Genomic DNA, 20,149 nt, shown 5'->3' on the forward strand with positions numbered 1-20,149 from the left:
TAGCTGCCTCAGTCTTTACTCTGTTGACTACTACTCTCTGTGTTCTGTTTGTGAGGAAATTATAGATCCATCGACCAACTTTTCCTGTTATTCCTTTAGCACGCATTTTGTGCACTATTACGCCATGGTCACACCTTTGCAAAGTCTGTTTATATTACATCTGCATTCTTTTTGTCTTCTAGTGCATTTAGGACCTTGTCGTAGTGATCCAGTAGTTGAGACAGACAGGAGCGACCTGTTCTAAACCCATGTTGCCCTGGGTTGTGTAACTGATGGGTTTCTAGATGGGTGGTGATCTTGCTTCTTAGGACCCTTTCAAAGATGTTTATAGCATGGGATGTTAGTGCTATCGGTCTGTAGTTCTTTGCTATTGCTTTACTGCCACCTTTGTGGAGTGGGGCTATGTCTGTTGTTTTTAGTAACTGTGGGACGACCCCCGTGTCCATGCTCCCTCTCCATAGGATGGAAAAGGCTCGTGATAGGGGCTTCTTGCAGTTCTTGATGAACACAGAGTTCCATGAGTCTGGCCCTGGGGCAGAGTGCATGGGCATGTCATTTATCGCCTGTTAGAACTCATTTGGCGTCAGGATAGCATCAGATAGGCTTGTGTTTACCAAATTCTGTGGCTCTCTCAAAAAAACTGGGTCAAATTGGGACTTGAGTAGCTCACTCATTTCCTTACTGTCATCTGTGTAGGACCCGTCTTGTGATGAATGGTTTGAAAAACCGACAAGTTGAAGATTGAGACACTTATGCAGCATATGGGAATCTTTATTCAGGAAACGTTTCCTGAATAAAGATTCCCATATGCTGCATAAGTGTCTCAATCTTCAGGAACCGTCTTGTTTAAGTAGGGACCCAATACTGGATTCTGTTCTCGACTTTGATTTGGCATAAGAAGAGAAATCCTTTGGGTTTCTTTTGATTTCATTTATGGCTTTTAGTTCTTCCCGCGATTCCTGACTCCTATAAGATTCCTTTAGCTTAAGTTCGATGTTTGCTATTTCTCTGACAGTGACTCCCTATGCATTGCAGATATATTGGCCTCTTTTGGCCGCTCTGTTATTCTTTTCCGTCGCCTGTAAAGGGAGCGCCTGTCTCTTTCTATTTTACATCTACTCCTCCTTTTTCTTAGAGGAATAAGCCTTGAGCATACATCGAGTGCCACCAAGTTAATCTGTTCTAGGCATAAGTTGGGGTCTGTGTTGCTTAGTATATCTTCCCAGCTTATATCGGTTAGGACTTGGTTTACTTGGTCCCACTTTATGTTCTTATTATTGAAGTTGAATTTGGTGAAGGCTCCCTCGTGACTAATTTCATTTTGTTAGTCTGGGGATCCCCCGCACAGACATGTCTGACCCTCGATTATGTTGTGATCTGAATATATTGTTTTTGATATGGTGACATTTCGTATCAGATCATCACTTTTAGTGAAGATGAGGTCTAGTATATTCTCCAGTCTAGTAGGCTCTATTATTTGCTAGTTTAAGTTGAATTTTGTGCAGAGATTTAAAAGCTCGTGTGTGTGAGAGTTCTCGTCAGAGCTGCCTCCTGGTGTTATCACTGCAACAATATTATTTGCTATATTCCTCCATTTTAGGTGCCTTAAGTTGAAATCCCCCAGGAGCAAGATGTTGGGTGCAGGAGCTGGAAGATTTTCCAGACAGTGGTCAATTTTCAACAGCTGTTCCTGGAATTGTTGGGATGTTGCATCCGGAGGCTTGTAGACTACCACAATGACTAGGTTTTGGTTCTCGACCTTTACTGCTAAAACTTCCACTACATCATTTGAGGCATTAAGCAGTTCTGTGCAAATAAGTGACTGCGATATACAGGCCAACCCCCTCCCCCCTCCTCTTTTGCCTGTTCACTCTGTCACATCTGTATAGGTTGTAACCTGGGATCCATATTTTGTTGTCCAAGTGATCCTTTATGTGGGTCTCAGTGAAAGCCGCGAACATTGCCTTTGCCTCTGCAAGCAGTCCACGGATGAAAGGTATTTTGTTGTTTGTTGCTGGCTTTAGACCCTGTATATTTGCAAAGAAGAATGTCATCGGACTGGTGGTACTGCGGGGAGGTCGACTTTTTTCCGGCACTAGTATCTGTATGTGTTGGTTTGGAGTGGAGGCCATTGACTGTGGTTCCACTCCAGAAATGACTGCATTTGATGTACGATTTCTGCCATTTCCTGCCAGTTTTTTTTCCTTCTTGACACTAAAAAACCTCTCCCTCTTGAGTGGCTGTGGCTACCAAGGTTTTCCCATGGCCTGGATGTTTTGTATCTTTTTGTCCCCTTTAGATGGTGTGCCTGGCAATTTAAGTTACAGCACTGTCTTTCTTGGACTGAAGAGGGACACATTTCAGATTACAGGAAAGGAGTTTGCATTTTCCTGTTGTCATATGGGCATGGCATTTTCTAGGGTGGTCAAAGTTGCACGTCCCGTCTGTTTTTTCCAGATTTCCCATGTCTGCAGATACCAAGTGCATAGTATGTGCACAGGCTTGGTTTCCGTTTGCCTTGGGTTTCTGTGACTGTATTCCCTGTTGGTGCATGTTTACCTGTCTTATTCCTATCCTCCCTAGCACCAACAATGGAGCTCCCACCAGTTGTTTCTGGTAATATATCCTCACTATTGCTAGTGGAGTCCTCTTGTTTGCTATTTCCTGCGGTATTTCTAGTTTGTAATATTCGTTTTATCTTATCCTTGACTACACTTGTTTCCCCACTACAGCTCCTGTCTCCCTCGAGGCCATTTATATGCATTCCCTCATGCGTACATTTACTGTCTCCCAGGACAGCATCTCCAGCTTCACCATTACTGTCTCCCAGGACAGCATCTCCAGCTTCACCATTACTGTCTCCCAGGACAGCATCTCCAGCCTCACCATTACTGTCTCTCCAGCTTCACCATTACTGTCTCCCAGGACAGCATCTCCAGCCTCACCATTACTGTCTCCCAGGACAGCACCTCCAGCCTCACCATTACTGTCTACCAGGACAGCACCTCCAGCCTCACCATTACTGTCTCCCAGGACAGCATCTCCAGCCTCACCATTACTGTCTCCCAGGACAGCACCTCCAGCCTCACCATTACTGTCTCCCAGGACAGCACCTCCAGCCTCACCATTACTGTCTCCCAGGACAGCACTTCCAGCCTCACCATTACTGTCTCCCAGGACAGCACCTCCAGCTTCACCATTACTGTCTACCAGGACAGCACCTCCAGCCTCACCATTACTGTTTCCCAGGACAGCACCTCCAGCTTCACCATTACTCTCTACCAGGACAGCACCTCCAGCCTCATAGTTACTGTCTACCAGGACAGCACCTCCAGTCATACAGTTACTGTCTGCCAGGACAGCACCTCCAGCCTCACCATTACTGTCTCCCAGGACAGCACCTCCAGCCTCACCATTACTGTCTCCCAGGACAGCACCTCCAGCCTCACCATTACTGTCTCCCAGGACAGCACCTCCAGCCTCACCATTACTGTCTCCCAGGACAGCACCTCCAGCCTCACCATTACTGTCTCCCAGGACAGCACCTCCAGCCTCACCATTACTGTTTCCCAGGACAGCACCTCCAGCTTCACCATTACTGTCTACCAGGACAGCACCTCCAGCTTCACCATTACTGTCTCCCAGGACAGCACCTCCAGCTTCACCATTACTGTCTCCCAGGACAGCACCTCCAGCCTCACAGTTACTGTCTCCCAGGACAGCACCTCCAGTCATACAGTTAATGTCTGCCAGGACAGCACCTCCAGTCATACAGTTACTGTCTACCAGTACAGCACCTCCAGTCATACAGTTACTGTCTACCAGGACAGCACCTCCAGTCATACAGTTGCTGTCTACCAGGACAGCACCTCCAGCCTCACAGTTACTGTCTACCAGGACAGCACCTCCATTCATACAGTTACTGTCTACCATTACAGCACCTCCAGCCTCACAGTTACTGTCTACCAGGACAGCACCTCCAGTCATACAGTTATTGTCTACCAGTACAGCACCTCCAGCCTCTCAGTTACTGTCTACCAGGACAGCACCTCCAGTCATACAGTTACTGTCTACCAGTACAGCACCTCCAGCCTCACAGTTACTGTCTACCAGGACAGCACCTCCAGTCATACAGTTACTGTCCACCAGTACACCACCACAGCACCAGTACAGCACCTCCAGCCTCACACTTACTGTCTACCAGGACAGCTCCTCCAGTCATACAGTTACTGTCTACCAGGACAGCACCTCCAGTCATACAGTTACTGTCTACCAGGACAGCGCCTCCAGTCATACAGTTACTGTCTACCAGGACAGCACCACCGGTCATACAGTTACTGTCTACCAGGACAGCACCGCCAGTCATACAGTTACTGTCTACCAGGACAGCACCTCCAGTCATACAGTTACTGTCTACCAGGACAGCACCTCCAGTCATACAGTTACTGTCTATCAGGACAGCACCTCCAGCCTCACAGTTACTGTCTACCAGGACAGCACCTCCAGCCTCACAGTTACTGTCTACTAGGACAGCACCTCCAGTCATACAGTTACTGTCTACCAGGACAGCACCTCCTGCTTCACAGTTACTGTCTACCAGCACACATAAGGGGGATTACCAACAGACCCCTGGCAGTCTTCAAGCTGGCACTGGACAGGCACCTAAAGTCAGTTCCGGATCAGCAGGGCTGTGGCTCGTACGTTGGTTTGCGTGCAGCCAGCAGCAACAGCCTGGTTGATCAGGCTCTGATCCACCAGGAGGCCTGGTCACAGACCGGGCCGCGGGGGCGTTGACCCCCGGAACTCTCTTCAGGTAAACTCCAGGTAAACAGCACCACCAGTCATACAGTTACTGTCTACCAGGACAGCACCTCCAGTCATACAGTTACTGTCTACCAGGACAGCACCTCCAGTCATACAGTTACTGTCTACCAGTACAACACCTCCAGCCTCACACTTACTGTCTACCAGGACAGCACCTCCAGTCATACAGTTACTGTCTACCAGGACAACACCTCCAGCCTCACACTTACTGTCTACCAGGACAGCACCTCCAGTCATACAGTTACTGTCTACCAGGACAGCACCTCCAGTCATACAGTTACTGTCTACCAGGACAGCGCCTCCAGTCATACAGTTACTGTCTACCAGGACAGCACCTCCAGTCATACAGTTACTGTCTACCAGGAGAGCACCTCCAGCCTCACAGTTACTGTCTACCAGTACAGCACCTCCAGCCTCACACTTACTGTCTAGCAGGACAGCACCTCCAGCCTCACAGTTACTGTCTACTAGGACAGCACCTCCAGCCTCACAGTTACTGTCTACTAGGACAGCGCCTCCAGTCATACAGTTACTGTCTACCAGGACAGCACCTCCAGTCATACAGTTACTGTCTACCAGGACAGCGCCTCCAGCCTCACAGTTACTGTCTGCTAGGACAGCACCTCCAGCCTCACAGTTACTGTCTACTAGGACAGCACCTCCAGCCTCACAGTTACTGTCTACCAGGACAGCACCTCCAGCCTCACAGTTACTGTCTACCAGGACAGCACCTCCAGCCTCACACTTACTGTCTACCAGGACAGCACCTCCAGTCATACAGTTACTGTCTACCAGGACAGCACCTCCTGCTTCACAGTTACTGTCTACCAGGACAGCACCTCCAGTCATACAGTTACTGTCTACCAGGACAGCACCTCCAGTCATACAGTTACTGTCTACCAGTACAGCACCTCCAGCCTCACACTTACTGTCTACCAGGACAGCACCTCCAGTCATACAGTTACTGTCTACCAGGACAGCACCTCCAGCCTCACACTTACTGTCTACCAGGACAGCACCTCCAGTCATATAGTTACTGTCTACCAGGACAGCACCTCCAGCCTCACACTTACTGTCTACCAGTACAGCACCTCCAGCCTCACAGTTACTGTCTACCAGGACAGCACCTCCAGTCAAACAGTTACTGTCTACCAGGACAGCACCTCCAGCCTCACACTTACTGTCTACCAGGACAGCACCTCCAGTCATACAGTTACTGTCTACCAGTACAGCACCTCCAGCCTCACACTTACTGTCTACCAGGACAGCACCTCCAGTCATACAGTTACTGTCTACCAGTACAGCACCTCCAGCCTCACACTTACTGTCTACCAGGACAGCACCTCCAGTCATACAGTTACTGTCTACCAGGACAGCACCTCCAGTCATACAGTTACTGTCTACCAGGACAGCACCTCCAGTCATACAGTTACTGTCTACTAGGACAGCACCTCCAGCCTCACAGTTACTGTCTACCAGGACAGCACCTCCAGCCTCACACTTACTGTCTACCAGGACAGCACCTCCTGCTTCACAGTTACTGTCTACCAGGACAGCACCTCCAGTCATACAGTTACTGTCTACCAGGACAGCACCTCCAGCCTCACACTTACTGTCTACCAGGACAGCACCTCCAGTCATACAGTTACTGTCTACCAGGACAGCACCTACAGCCTCACACTTACTGTCTACCAGGACAGCACCTCCAGTCATACAGTTACTGTCTACCAGGACAGCACCTCCAGCCTCACACTTACTGTCTACCAGTACAGCACCTCCAGCCTCACAGTTACTGTCTACCAGGACAGCACCTCCAGTCATACAGTTACTGTCTACCAGGACAGCACCTCCAGTCATACAGGTACTGTCTACCAGGACAGCACGTCCAGTCATACAGTTACTATCTACCAGGACAGCACCTCCAGCCTCACACTTATTGTCTACCAGGACAGCACCTCCAGTCATACAGTTACTGTCTACCAGGACAGCACCTCCAGCCTCACACTTACTGTCTACCAGGACAGCACCTCCAGTCATACAGTTACTGTCTACCAGGACAGCACCTCCAGTCATACAGTTACTGTCTACCAGGACAGCACCTCCAGCCTCACAGTTACTGTCTACCAGTACAGCACCTCCAGCCTCACACGTACTGTCTACCAGGACAGCACCTCCAGTCATACAGTTACTGTCTACCAGGACAGCACCTCCAGTCATACAGTTACTGTCTACCAGGACAGCACCTCCTGCTTCACAGTTACTGTCTACCATGACAACACCTCCAGTCATACAGTTACTGTCTACCAGGACAGCACCTCCAGTCATACAGTTACTGTCTACCAGGACAGCACCTCCTGCTTCACAGTTACTGTCTACCAGGACAACACCTCCAGTCATACAGTTACTGTCTACCAGGACAGCACCTCCATTCATACAGTTACTGTCTACCAGGACAGCACCTCCAGCCTCACAGTTACTGTCTACCAGGACAGCACCTCCAGCCTCACAGTTACTGTCTACCAGGACAGCACCTCCAGCCTCACAGTTACTGTCTACCAGGACAGCACCTCCAGCCTCACAGTTACTGTCTACCAGGACAGCACCTCCAGCCTCACAGTTACTGTCTACCAGGACAGCACCTCCAGCCTCACAGTTACTGTCTACCAGGACAGCACCTCCAGCCTCACAGTTACTGTCTACCAGGACAACACCTCCAGCCTCACAGTTACTGTCTACCAGGACAGCATCCGCACCAAGGACGATAGCACCATCCAGCCCAGACTTTTTATGTTCCCATCTGTTATAGAATGGTTCCAGGGTTCCTATGAAGGCAGCTTTGATGTTGTCCTCTTTTAATATCCTTGTGGTTTTAGTCCACAGATTGATCTCACTTGGACATACCCAAAAACACTTCCCTGATTTAATACTGCTTGTAGATCATTCTTGGATATCTGCACAAGATGGCTCCAACTTCATCCTGTTCCCTACTTGTATGTCTCATAACAATAAAAATGCTTTCAAATGAGCTGATGTAGGTAACAGCTGTTAGCTTGTTAATAAAGTTAGGAATCCTTAACCTAACCTTGTCAAATCCTATGTAAGAAGGAGAGAGTGAGAGAGAGAGAGAGTGAGAGAGTGAGAGAGAGAGAGAGAGAGAGAGAGAGAGAGAGAGAGAGAGAGAGAGAGAGAGAGAGAGAGAGAGAGTAATAGATCACTAACACTGGTGTGAGAAAGTTGTCTTAATCAGAGAGAATTAACACTTCCTGTCTAGTAATGAAATACCTCTCTCTCTCTCTCTCTCTGCCTCTCTCTCTCTCAGGGTTTGACAAAGTTAAGTACCCCTAACTTTATTGACAGCAATTTACAGGTTAAGGATTCCTAACTTTATTGACAAGCTAAGAGCTGTTACCTGTATCAGCTAATTTGAAAGCATTTTTATTGTTATGAGACATACAAGTAGGGAACAGGATGAAGTTGGAGCCATCTGTGGGCCAGCATTTTCATTTGATCAACTGACGTTATCTCGTTGACATCATTATGCTGTACGAATGTGTTCCATACTCGAGTCATCCTGGGTATGTATGATCTCAGATGGAGTGATGTTCTGGAGAAGGGTACAGCCAGAGTGAAGCTGCTTTCTGCCCGTCTTGTGGCATAAAAGCTTGTTTCACGCTGTCCTCGAAGTGGATCCAAGTGTGGTATTTTGACAATATTGGCCTTGTACATAACAGTAAGGCCACCCACATCCCTCCTATGTTGAAGGCTCTGCTGAAATGACAGATCTATCCAGGATGGGTCCAGGCGAGAGATGAGACGTCTTGCTCTGTTCTCTACTCTGTCAAGCAGTCGCAGATGAGAAGGGGGGCAGGCAAACCAAGAAAGTGGAGCATACTCAAGGTGTGAGCGTACTTGTGCCTCGTACAGGATCTTGCACCCCCTACTGTCAAGCAGATGCGAGATACGGCGAAGTGCTGTAAGCTTCCTGGCTGCCTTGTTTGCAAGATTTACAACATGGTTCTTCATGGTTAGTTTGGAGTCAAATTTCACCCCAAGGATATCAACTTCTTCTCCAGGTGCCAACATCGTCCCATTCATCCTTACTACTGCGCCAGCATTACCATCATGGTGCCTAGAGACGAACATCATTTGCGTTTTTTCAGGTGCAAATGTTACTTGCCATCTATTTCCCCAAGCTGATATAGCTCTCAGCTGGTGATTGATGTAAGCTTAGAGCAGCTGGCATTTCTTCTCTTGGATAAGTGAATGTCAGTGTACAGTCGTCTGCATATGCATGTGATTCTGGGATGAGATGAAGAAGGTCGTTGAAGTAGACATTCCATAACAGTGGACCCAGCACACGTCCTTGTGGAACGCTTGCCCCAATAGGATGCCTTGCTGATTCCGTTCCATTGAGGACTACACTTAGAGATCTACCATGAAGGTAATCACTGAGGAGACATAGCGTAGAGCCTGCAATTCCCAGTGCTTGAAGTTTTGCTAAGAGGCCCTGGTGCCACACCCGGTCGAGAGCGCCAGCAATGTCCAGTGCTACCACACAGCTGACTTTGGATTCATCCAGTGACTGGTGCCACTTAGTGGAGAGGTTTAACAACAGATCAGCAGCAGAGTAACCTTTCCTGAAGCCATATTGACGATCACAAAGTAGTGAGTGGTAGTCAAAAAAATCTGTCATTTGTCTTGAGATTATTGTCTCAAGGATCTTACCAGTGATTGACAGGAGTGACACTGGTCTGTAGTTGCTGATTTCTGCTCTGCTCTTCTTTTTGTGAACAGGGACTACATTTGCCTCTTTCCATGGAGAGGGCCATTTACACTGTACTAGGCAGTGCTCAAAAGATGCGAGTTAGAGGTGCTGCTAGCTGGTCTGCACATCTCAACAATCTTGGGCTCAACTTGTCTGGGCCCACAGCCTTTTCTTGGTCAAGTGATTTAAGAAGGAAATGCACCTCCTCCTGCCTTATTGTCACCACTGACAGTTTTGACACAGTTCTTGCAGCTAGCCAAGGAGGGTCCCTTGCTGGATCAGGAACTTGCATTTTGGTAGCAAAGTGTTCAGCAAAGAGGTCCGCCTTCTCTTGACTACTAGTAGAGGTGGTCCCATCCTGTCGATTTAGAGGTGGAATAAGTTCATCAGGCAGATAACCTTGTCTGTCCTTGACCAGGGACCACCAGGTTTTGGAGCCTACCCTACCTGATGCTAACTTTCTTTTAGTGTCCACCTCCCATTTAGTAATGGCCCACTTTTGAACATCACCCATATGCCTACAGGCTTGCATGTGCAAGTTCCTGTTATAGGTGGTAGGATGTCTCTTATACCTTATACTCTCTCTCTCTCTCTCTGTCTCTCTCTCTCTCTCTCTCTCTCTCTCTCTCTCTCTCTCTCTCTCTCTCTCTCTCTCTCTCTCTCACTATCTCACTCTCTTACTGTGAGAAAGTGAGAGCGGTGGTCTTTATGTGTCCATCAATGTCATTTAGAAATTGTATCCCTTCCCTGTATCCTCTCCTTGTATCCTCTCCCTGTATCACCTCCCTATATCCTCTCCCTGTATCCCCTCCCTATATACTGTCCCTGTATCCTCTGTCTGTATCCCTTCTCTATATCCCCTCCCTGTATCCTCTCCCTGTATCCCCACTCTGTATCTTTTCCCTGTATCCCCTCCCTGTATCACCTCCCTATATCCTCTCCCTGTATCCCCTCCCTATATACTGTCCCTGTATCCTCTGCCTGTATCCCCTCCCTGTATCGCCTCCCTGTATCCTCTCCCTGTATCCCCTCCCTGTATTCTCTCCCTGTATCCCCTCTCTGTATCCTCTCCCTGTATTCCCTCCCTGTATCCTCTCCCTGTATCCTCTCCCTGTATCTCCTCCCTGTATCCCCTCCCTGTATCCTCTCCCTGTATCCCCTCCCTGTATTACTCCCCATATCCTCTCCCTGTATCACCTCCCTGTATCCCTCCCCGTATCCTCCCTGTATCCTCTCCCTGTATCCTCTCCCTGTATCCCTTCCCTGTATCCCCTCCCTGTATCCTCTCCCTGTATTCTCTCCCTGTATCCCCTTCCTGTATCCTCTCCCTGTATCCTCTCCCTGTATCCTCTCCCTGTATCCCTCCCTGTATCCTCTCCCTGTATCCCCTCCCTGTATCCCCTCCCTGTATCCCCTCCCTGTATCCTTTCCCTGTATCCCCTCCCTATTTACTGTCCCTGTATCCTCTCCCTATATACTCTTCCTGTATAGTCTCCCTGTATAGTCTCCCTGTATCCCCTCCCTGTATACTCTCCCTGTATACTCTCACTGTATATTCTCTCTGTATACTCTCCCTATACCCCCTCCCTGTATACTCTCCCTGTATCTTCTCCCTGTATACTCTCCTTGTATTGTCTCCGTGTTTCCTCTCCCTGTATAATCTCCTTATATCCTCTCCCTGTATCTCCTCCCTATATACTCTCCTTGTATAGTCTCCCTGTATCCTTTCCCTGTATACTCTCCCTGTATGCTCTCCCTGTATACTCTCCCTGTATACTCTCCCTATATAGTCTCCCTGTATCCCCTCCCTGTATATTCTCCCTGTATCCCCTCTGTAGACAGAGTAGATATGGTAGATAGGGTAGGGTAGACAATGGAGTAGACAGAGTAGACAGTAGAGTGTAGAGTTTACCGGGAGTTTACTTGGAGAGGGTTTCGGGGTAGAGAGTAGAGCAAACTGTAGAGTAGACAGTAAAGTAGACGGTATAGTAGACTGTAGAGTAGACAGCAGAGTAGACTGTAGAGTAGACAGTAGAGTAGACAGGGTAGACAGTAGAGTAGACTGTAGAGTAGACAAAGTATACAGTAGAGTAGACTGTAGAATACACAGTAGAATAGACAGTAGAGTAAACTGTAGAGTAGACAGAGTAGACAGTTGAGTAGATAGTAGATTAGGCAGGGTAGACAGTAGAGTAAATAGTAGAGTAGAGAGGGTAGACAGTAGAATAAACAATAGATAGAGTAGAGAGTAGAGCAAACCCTATGGAGAGGGAGCATGGACACGGGGGTCGTCCCACAGTTACTAAAAACAACAGACATTGCCCCACTCCACAAAGGGGGCAGTAAAGCAACAGCAAAGAACTACAGACCGATAGCACTAACATCCCATATCATAAAAATCTTTGAAAGGGTCCTAAGAAGCAAGATCACCACCCATCTAGAAACCCATCAGTTACACAACCCAGGGCAACATGGGTTTAGAACAGGTCGCTCCTGTCTGTCTCAACTATTGGATCACTACGACAAGGTCCTAAATGCACTAGAAGACAAAAAGAATGCAGATGTAATATATACAGACTTTGCAAAAGCCTTCGACAAGTGTGACCATGGTGTAATAGGGCACAAAATGCGTGCTAAAGGAATAACAGGAAAAGTCGGTCGATGGATCTATAATTTCCTCACTAACAGAACACAGAGAGTAGTCGTCAACAGAGTAAAGTCCGAGGCAGCTACGGTGAAAAACTCTGTTCCACAAGGCACAGTACTCGCTCCCATCTTGTTCCTCATCCTCATATCTGACATAGACAAGGATGTCAGCCACAGCACCGTGTCTTCCTTTGCTGATGACACCCGAATCTGCATGACAGTGTCTTCCATTGCAGACACTGCAAGGCTCCAGGAGGACATTGCAGACACTGCAAGGCTCCAGGCGGACATTGCAGACACTGCAAGGCTCCAGGCAGACATTGCAGACACTGCAAGGCTCCAGGCGGACATCAACCAAATCTTTCAATGGGCTGCAGAAAACAATATGAAGTTCAATGATGAGAAATTTCAATTACTCAGATATGGTAGACACGAGGAAATTAAATCTTCATCAGAGTATAAAATAAATTCCGGCCACAAAATAGAGCGAAACACCAACGTCAAAGACCTGGGAGTGATCATGTCGGAGGATCTCACCTTCAAGGACCATAACATTGTATCAATCGCAGCTGCTACAGAAATGACAGGATGGATTCAAATTCAAAAGTTTATTCTCTATAAGGATTACAATGCTGAGTTTACAGAATTTGGTTATTGTGTGGTTTACATGTAGTAAAATAATAATTACAGAGTGGCTAGGCATTTCGGGCAGACATAATGAGAACCTTCAAAACTAGGGATGCCAAGCCCATGATGACACTCTTCAGGTCACTTGTTCTATCTAGGCTGGAATATTGCTGCACACTAACAGCACCTTTCAAGGCAGGTGAAATTGCTGACCTAGAAAATGTACAGAGAACCTTCACGGCGCGCATAACGGAGATAAAACACCTCAATTACTGGGAGCGCTTGAGGTTCCTAAACCTGTATTCCCTGGAACGCAGGTGGGAGAGATACATGATTATATACACCTGGAAAATCCTAGAGGGACTAGTTCCGAACTTGCACACGAAAATCACTCACAACGAAAGCAAAAGACTTGGCAGACGATGCAACATCCCCCCAATGAAAAGCAGGGGTGTCACTAGCACGTTAAGAGACCATACAATAAGTGTCAGGGACCCGAGACTGTTCAACTGCCTCCCAGCATACATGAGGGGGATTACCAATAGACCCCTGGCAGTCTTCAAGCTGGCACTGGACAAGCACCTAAAGTCGGTACCTGACCAGCCGGGCTGTGGCTCGTACATTGGATTGCGTGCAGCCAGCAGTAACAGCCTGGTTGGTCAGGCTCTGATCCACCAGGAGGCCTTGTCACAGACCGGGCCGAGGGGGCATTGACCCCCGGAACTCTCTCCAGGTAAACTACAGGTAAACAGTAGAGTAGAGAGGGCAGACAGTAGAGTAGAGAGGGTAGACAGTAGAATAGAGAGGGTAGACAAAAGAGTAGAGAGGGTAGACAGTAGAGAGGGTAGACAGAAGAGTAGAGAGGGTAGACAGTAGAGTAGAGAGGGTAGACAGAAGAGTAGAGAGGGTAGTCAGTAGAGAGGGTAGACAGTAGTGAGGGTAGACAGTATAGAGGGTAGACAGTAAAGAGGGTAGACAGTAGGGGGTAGACAGTAGAGAGGGTAGACAGTAGAGAGAGTAGACAGTAGAGAGTGTAGACAGTAGAGAGGGTAGACAGTAGAGAGGGTAGACAGTAGAGATGGTAGACAGTAGGGAGGGTAGACAGTAGAGATGGTAGATAGTAAAGAGGGTAGACAGTAGGGGGTAGACAGTAGAGAGGGTAGACAGTAGAGAGAGTAGACAGTAGAGAGTGTAGACAGTAGAGAGGGTAGACAGTAGAGAGGGTAGACAGTAGAGATGGTAGACAGTAGGGAGGGTAGACAGTAGAGATGGTAGACAGTAGTGAGGGTAGACAGTATAGAGGGTAGACAGTAAAGAGGGTAGACAGTAGGGGGTAGACAGTAGAGAGGGTAGACAGTAGAGAGAGTAGACAGTAGAGAGTGTAGACAGTAGAGAGAGTAGACAGTAGAGAGTGTAGACAGTAGAGAGGGTAGACAGTAGAGATGGTAGACAGTAGAGATGGTAGACAGTAGAGATGGTAGACAGTAGAGAGGGTAGACAGTAGAGATGGTAGACAGTAGAGAGGGTAGACAGTAGGGAGGGTAGACAGTAGAGAGGGTAGACAGTAGAGATGTTAGACAGTAGAGAGGGTAGACAGTAGAGATGGTAGACAGTAGAACTGGTAGACAGTAGAGAGGGTAGACAGTAGAGATGGTAGACAGTAGAGAGGGTAGACAGTAGAGAGGGTAGACAGTAGAGATGGTAGACAGTAGAGAGGGTAGACAGTAGAGAGGGTAGACAGTAGGGAGGGTAGACAGTAGAGAGGGTGGCCAGTAGAGATGGTAGACAGTAGAGAGGGTAGACAGTAGGGAGGGTAGACAGTAGAGTGGGTAGACAGTAGAGAGGGTAGACAGACATGGTAGACAGTAGAGAGGGTAGACAGTAGGGAGGTTAGACAGTAGAGAGGGTAGACAGTAGAAAGGGTAGACAGTAGAGAGGATAGACAGTACAGATGGTAGACAGTGGAGAGGGTAGACAGTAGAGAGGGTTGACAGTACAGATGGTAGACAGTAGAGAGGGTAGACAGTAGAGAGGGTAGACAGTAGAGAGGGTAGACAGTAGGGAGGGTAGACAGTAGAGAGGGTAGACAGTAGGGAGGGTAGACAGTAGAGAGGGTAGACAGTAGGGAGGGTAGACAGTTGAGAGGGTAGACAGTAGAGAGGGTAGACAGTAGAGATGGTAGGCAGTAGAGAGGTTAGACAGTAGGGAGGTTAGACAGTAGAGAGGGTAGACAGTAGGGAGGGTAGACAGTAGAGAGGGTAGACAGTAGAGAGGGTAGACAGTACAGATGGTAGACAGTAGAGAGGGTAGACAGTAGGGAGGGTAGACAGTAGAAAGGATAGACAGTAGAGATGGTAGACAGTAGAGAGGGTAGACAGTAGAGAGGGTAGACAGTAGAGAGGGTAGACAGTACAGATGGTAGACAGTAGAGAGGGTAGACAGTAGAGAGGGTAGACAGTACAGATGGTAGACAGTAGAGAGGGTAGACAGTAGAGAGGGTAGACAGTAGAGAGGGTAGACAGTAGAGAGGGTAGACAGTAGAGAGGGTAGACAGTAGGGAGGATAGACAGTAGGGAGGATAGACGGCAGTAGGGAGGATAGACAGTGGGGAGGATAGACATTAGGGAGGGTAGACAGTAGAGAGGATAGACAGTAGGGAGGCTAGACAGTAGGGAGGATAGGCAGTAGGGAGAATAGACAGTACTGAGGATAGACAGTAGAGAGGAGAGACAGTAGAGATGGTAGGCAGTAGAGAGGTTAGACAGTAGGGAGGTTAGACAGTAGAGAGGGTAGACAGTAGGGAGGGTAGACAGTAGAGAGGGTAGACAGTAGAGAGGGTAGACAGTAGAGAGGGTAGACAGTAGAGAGGGTAGACAGTAGAGAGGGTAGACAGTACAGATGGTAGACAGTAGAGAGGGTAGACAGTAGAGAGGGTAGACAGTACAGATGGTAGACAGTAGAGAGGGTAGACAGTAGAGAGGGTAGACAGTAGAGAGGGTAGACAGTAGAGAGGGTAGACAGTAGAGAGGGTAGACAGTAGAGATGGTAGACAGTAGAGAGGGTAGACAGTAGAGAGGGTAGACAGTAGAGAGGGTAGACAGTACAGATGATAGACAGTAGAGAGGGTAGACAGTAGAGAGGGTAGACAATAGAGAGGGTAGACAGTAGAGAGGGTAGACAGTAGAGAGGGTAGACAGTAGAGAGGGTAGAGAGTAGAGAGGGTAGACTGGGCACTGCGGGTTGACTGCTGTTGTGACGCATCAGTCTTGGGCTGCAGTCCGTACCACGTACATCTCTCTACGTACCGTTTGTGTTTTATCTCCCAGCACGCCCTCTGTACGTTGTAAAAGCCTAGTGTACGTTATTGTCGGTTATAGTACGCCCTCTGTACGTTGTAGCACGCTCTCTGTACGTTGTAGCACGCTCTCTGTACGTTGTAATAGCCTAGTATACGTTATTGAACGTGTAATGTAAGTTATATCACGCCCTTTGTACGTTGTAACAGCCTATTGTACGTGTATTGTACGTTACTGTACGTGTTGTGTACGTTACTGCACATTACGTGTAGTGCACATTACTGTACGTGTAGTATACGTTACTGTACGTGTAGTGTACGTTACTGTACGTGTAGTGTACGTTATTGTACGTGTTGTGTACGTTACTGTACGTGTAGTGTACGTTACTGTACATGTAGTGCACATTACTGTACGTGTAGTGTACGTTACTGTACGTGTTGTGGACGTTACTGTACGTGTTGTGTGCGTTACTGTGCGTGTAGTGTACGTTACTGTACGTGTAGTCCACATTGCTGTACGTGTAGTGTACGTTTCTGTGCGTGTATTGCACATTACTGTACGTGTAGTGTACGTTACTGTACGTGTAGTGTAAGTTACTGTACGTGTAGTGTACGTTACTGTACGTGTTGTGTACGTTACTGTACGTGTAGTGTGCGTTACTGTACGTGTAGTGCACATTACTGTACGTGTAGTGTACGTTACTGTACGAGTTGTGTACGTTATTGTACGTGTAGTGTACATTGATGTACGTGTAATGTACATTACTGTACGTGTAGCATACATTAATGCATGTGTAGTGTACGTTACTGTACGTGTAGTGTACATTACTGTACGTGTAGTGTACATTACTATACATGTAGTGTACATTTCTATACGTGCAGTGTACGTTACTGTACGTGTTGTGTACATTACTGTACGTGTAGTGTACATTACTATACGTATGTACATAACTGTACGTGTAGTGTACGTTAATGTACGTGTAGTGTAAGTTATTGTACGTGTAGTGTACGTTACTGTACGTGTAGTGTACTTTAATGTACGTATAGTGTACGTTACTGTTGTGTTGTATTTGTTACTGTGGTGTTGTGTGCGTTACTGCCCGTGTAGTGTACATCACTGTACGTGTAGTGTTAGTTATTGTGCGTGTAGTTTACGTTACGGTACGTGTTGTGTACGTTACTGTACTTGTAGTGTACATTATGATACAAGAGGCACTATATCTGTACTACGAAGGGAGACCCTGGTCAGAGATTTTATTTTGCTACTGATTGTACTTAATTGTTTTCTGTTTACAATAATGTTTTACCGCTGATTATATCACTGCTTAGCTAATCTTAAGTTAATTTTAAGCCTGCCCGTAATGCTCTGCATTCAAGGGGCTTTGGCATCCTGTGGACGGTAGCGCAAGAGCATATGGATACACAATAGGCCTAGGAACTAGGCCTCAAAAGGGTTAACATGTGTACGTTTGGATTTATATCTACATATCTACAGTTCACTTATCTGTTAGAAGCAAATTTAGGAAATTTGCTTAGTATATCTGGTATCTTATTTTCATTAATAAGATATCTTGACATGTCACATAGGTTATTATACTGTCTGTCTCTGTATTCCTCAATAAGTGGACAATTAAGCACATAGTGTTCAAGACAGTGACCATATGCCTGATCACATAATTTACATTTAGTTTGATCATCATCTGTGTGTCTCCCAAACTGCCAGAAGTACTTGTAACCAAGCCTAAGCCTGGCCACTACAACATCAGTCAGTACTTGTAACCAAGCCTAAGCCTGGCCACTACAACATCAGTCAGTACTTGTAACCAAGCCTAAGTCTGGCCACTACAACATCAGTCAGTACTTGTAACCAAGCCTAAGCCTGGCCACTACAACATCAGTCAGTACTTGTAACCAAGCCTAAGCCTGGCCACTACAACATCAGTCAGTACTTGTAACCAAGCCTAAGTCTGGCCACTACAACATCAGTCAGTACTTGTAACCAAGCCTAAGTCTGGCCACTACAACATCAGTCAGTACTTGTAACCAAGCCTAAGTCTGGCCACTACAACATCAGTCAGTACTTGTAACCAAGCCTAAGCCTGGCCACTACAACATCAGTCAGTACTTGTAACCAAGCCTAAGCCTGGCCACTACAACATCAGTCAGTACTTGTAACCAAGCCTAAGCCTGGCCACTACAACATCAGTCAGTACTTGTAACCAAGCCTAAGCCTGGCCACTACAACATCAGTCAGTACTTGTAACCAAGCCTAAGCCAGGCCACTACAACATCAGTCAGTACTTGTAACCAAGCCTAAGCCTGGACACTACAACATCAGTCAGTACTTGTAACCAAGCCTAAGCCTGGACACTACAACATCAGTCAGTACTTGTAACCAAGCCTAAGCCTGGCCACTACAACATCAGTCAGTACTTGTAACCAAGCCTAGGCCTGGACACTACAACATCAGTCAGTACTTGTAACCAAGCCTAAGCCTGGCCACTACAACATCAGTCAGTACTTGTAACCAAGCCTAAGCCTGGCCACTACAACATCAGTCAGTACTTGTAACCAAGCCTAAGCCTGGCCACTATAACATCAGTCAGTACTTGAAACCAAGCCTAAGCCTGGCCACTATAACATCAGTCAGTACTTGTAACCAAGCCTAAGCCTGGCCACTACAACATCAGTCAGTACTTGTAACCAAGCCTAAGCCAGGCCACTACAACATCAGTCAGTACTTGTAACCAAGCCTAAGCCTGGACACTACAACATCAGTCAGTACTTGTAACCAAGCCTAAGCCTGGACACTACAACATCAGTCAGTACTTGTAACCAAGCCTAAGCCTGGCCACTACAACATCAGTCAGTACTTGTAACCAAGCCTAGGCCTGGACACTACAACATCAGTCAGTACTTGTAACCAAGCCTAAGCCTGGCCACTACAACATCAGTCAGTACTTGTAACCAAGCCTAAGCCTGGCCACTACAACATCAGTCAGTACTTGTAACCAAGCCTAAGCCTGGCCACTATAACATCAGTCAGTACTTGAAACCAAGCCTAAGCCTGGCCACTATAACATCAGTCAGTACTTGTAACCAAGCCTAAGCCAGGCCACTACAACATCAGTCAGTACTTGTAACCAAGCCTAAGCCTGGCCACTATAACATCAGTCAGTACTTGAAACCAAGCCTAAGCCTGGCCACTATAACATCAGTCAGTACTTGTAACCAAGCCTAAGCCAGGACAAAACATCAGTCAGTACTTGTAACCAAGCCTAAGTCTGGCCACTACAACTTCAGCCAGTACTTGTAACCAAGCCTAAGCCTGGCCACTACAACATCAGTCAGTACTTGTAACCAAGCCTAAGCCTGGCCACTACAACATCAGTCAGTACTTGTAATCAAGCCTAAGCCTGGCCACTACAACATCAGTCAGTACTTGTAACCAAGCCTAAGCCTGGCCACTACAACATCAGTCAGTGTTCACATTGCAAGTTGCTCCATAAACATACTTATCTACGTTCATGTTATCATAGTGGATTATAGATCTACTCAGGCTTCTAACTGCATTCTTATAACAATCATTTTCATTATTTACTTCTCTCCTAATATTATTCCTAATGCTAGACACAGTTATACCAAAGTTATGTTCTACATTCTCCTTCTGGGTACTCTTCTTGGCTAACATATCAACTTTATCATGAAGGAGTAATCCAATGTGTGATGGGATCCATACCAATTGTACATGAATTACTTTGTCCCTGATTTTTGAGTATCTATACCTGGCTTCTCCAATGAGCTTGTTGTTGGAGTCATTATATGAGTCAAGAGCCTTCAATGATGACATAGAATCAGTAATGATGATAGAGTCAAGCTCAGTGTCATAGGTTAGCTTTAGCGCCATTAGGGTTGCAAACAATTCAGTTTGTAGTGTAGACGCCCAGTTAATTCTTATGCCTAACTCAACAAATTTATTATGGTTCTTAACT

General features: G+C 47.0%; 1 protein-coding gene across 3 annotated transcripts in view; it reads left to right on the forward strand.

The window, feature by feature from the left end:
- Positions 1 to 16,122: 16,122 nt before the first annotated feature.
- The window catches only part of LOC128705091 (nephrin), a 324,072-nt gene continuing 320,045 nt past the window's right edge, over positions 16,123 to 20,149 (forward strand). The window contains exon 1 of one of the 3 annotated variants that reach the window (XM_053800326.2): positions 16,123 to 16,218. The gene's annotated coding sequence lies outside the window, so the exon portion shown is untranslated. Of the gene's footprint in view, positions 16,219 to 16,244; positions 16,333 to 20,149 lie in introns of those variants that run through there. The other 2 variants (XM_053800316.2, XM_053800332.2) reach the window with 2 other exon arrangements.

This window comes from Cherax quadricarinatus, chromosome 3 (assembly GCF_038502225.1).
Source record: "Cherax quadricarinatus isolate ZL_2023a chromosome 3, ASM3850222v1, whole genome shotgun sequence".
In the NCBI taxonomy this organism is placed as follows: domain Eukaryota; kingdom Metazoa; phylum Arthropoda; class Malacostraca; order Decapoda; family Parastacidae; genus Cherax; species Cherax quadricarinatus.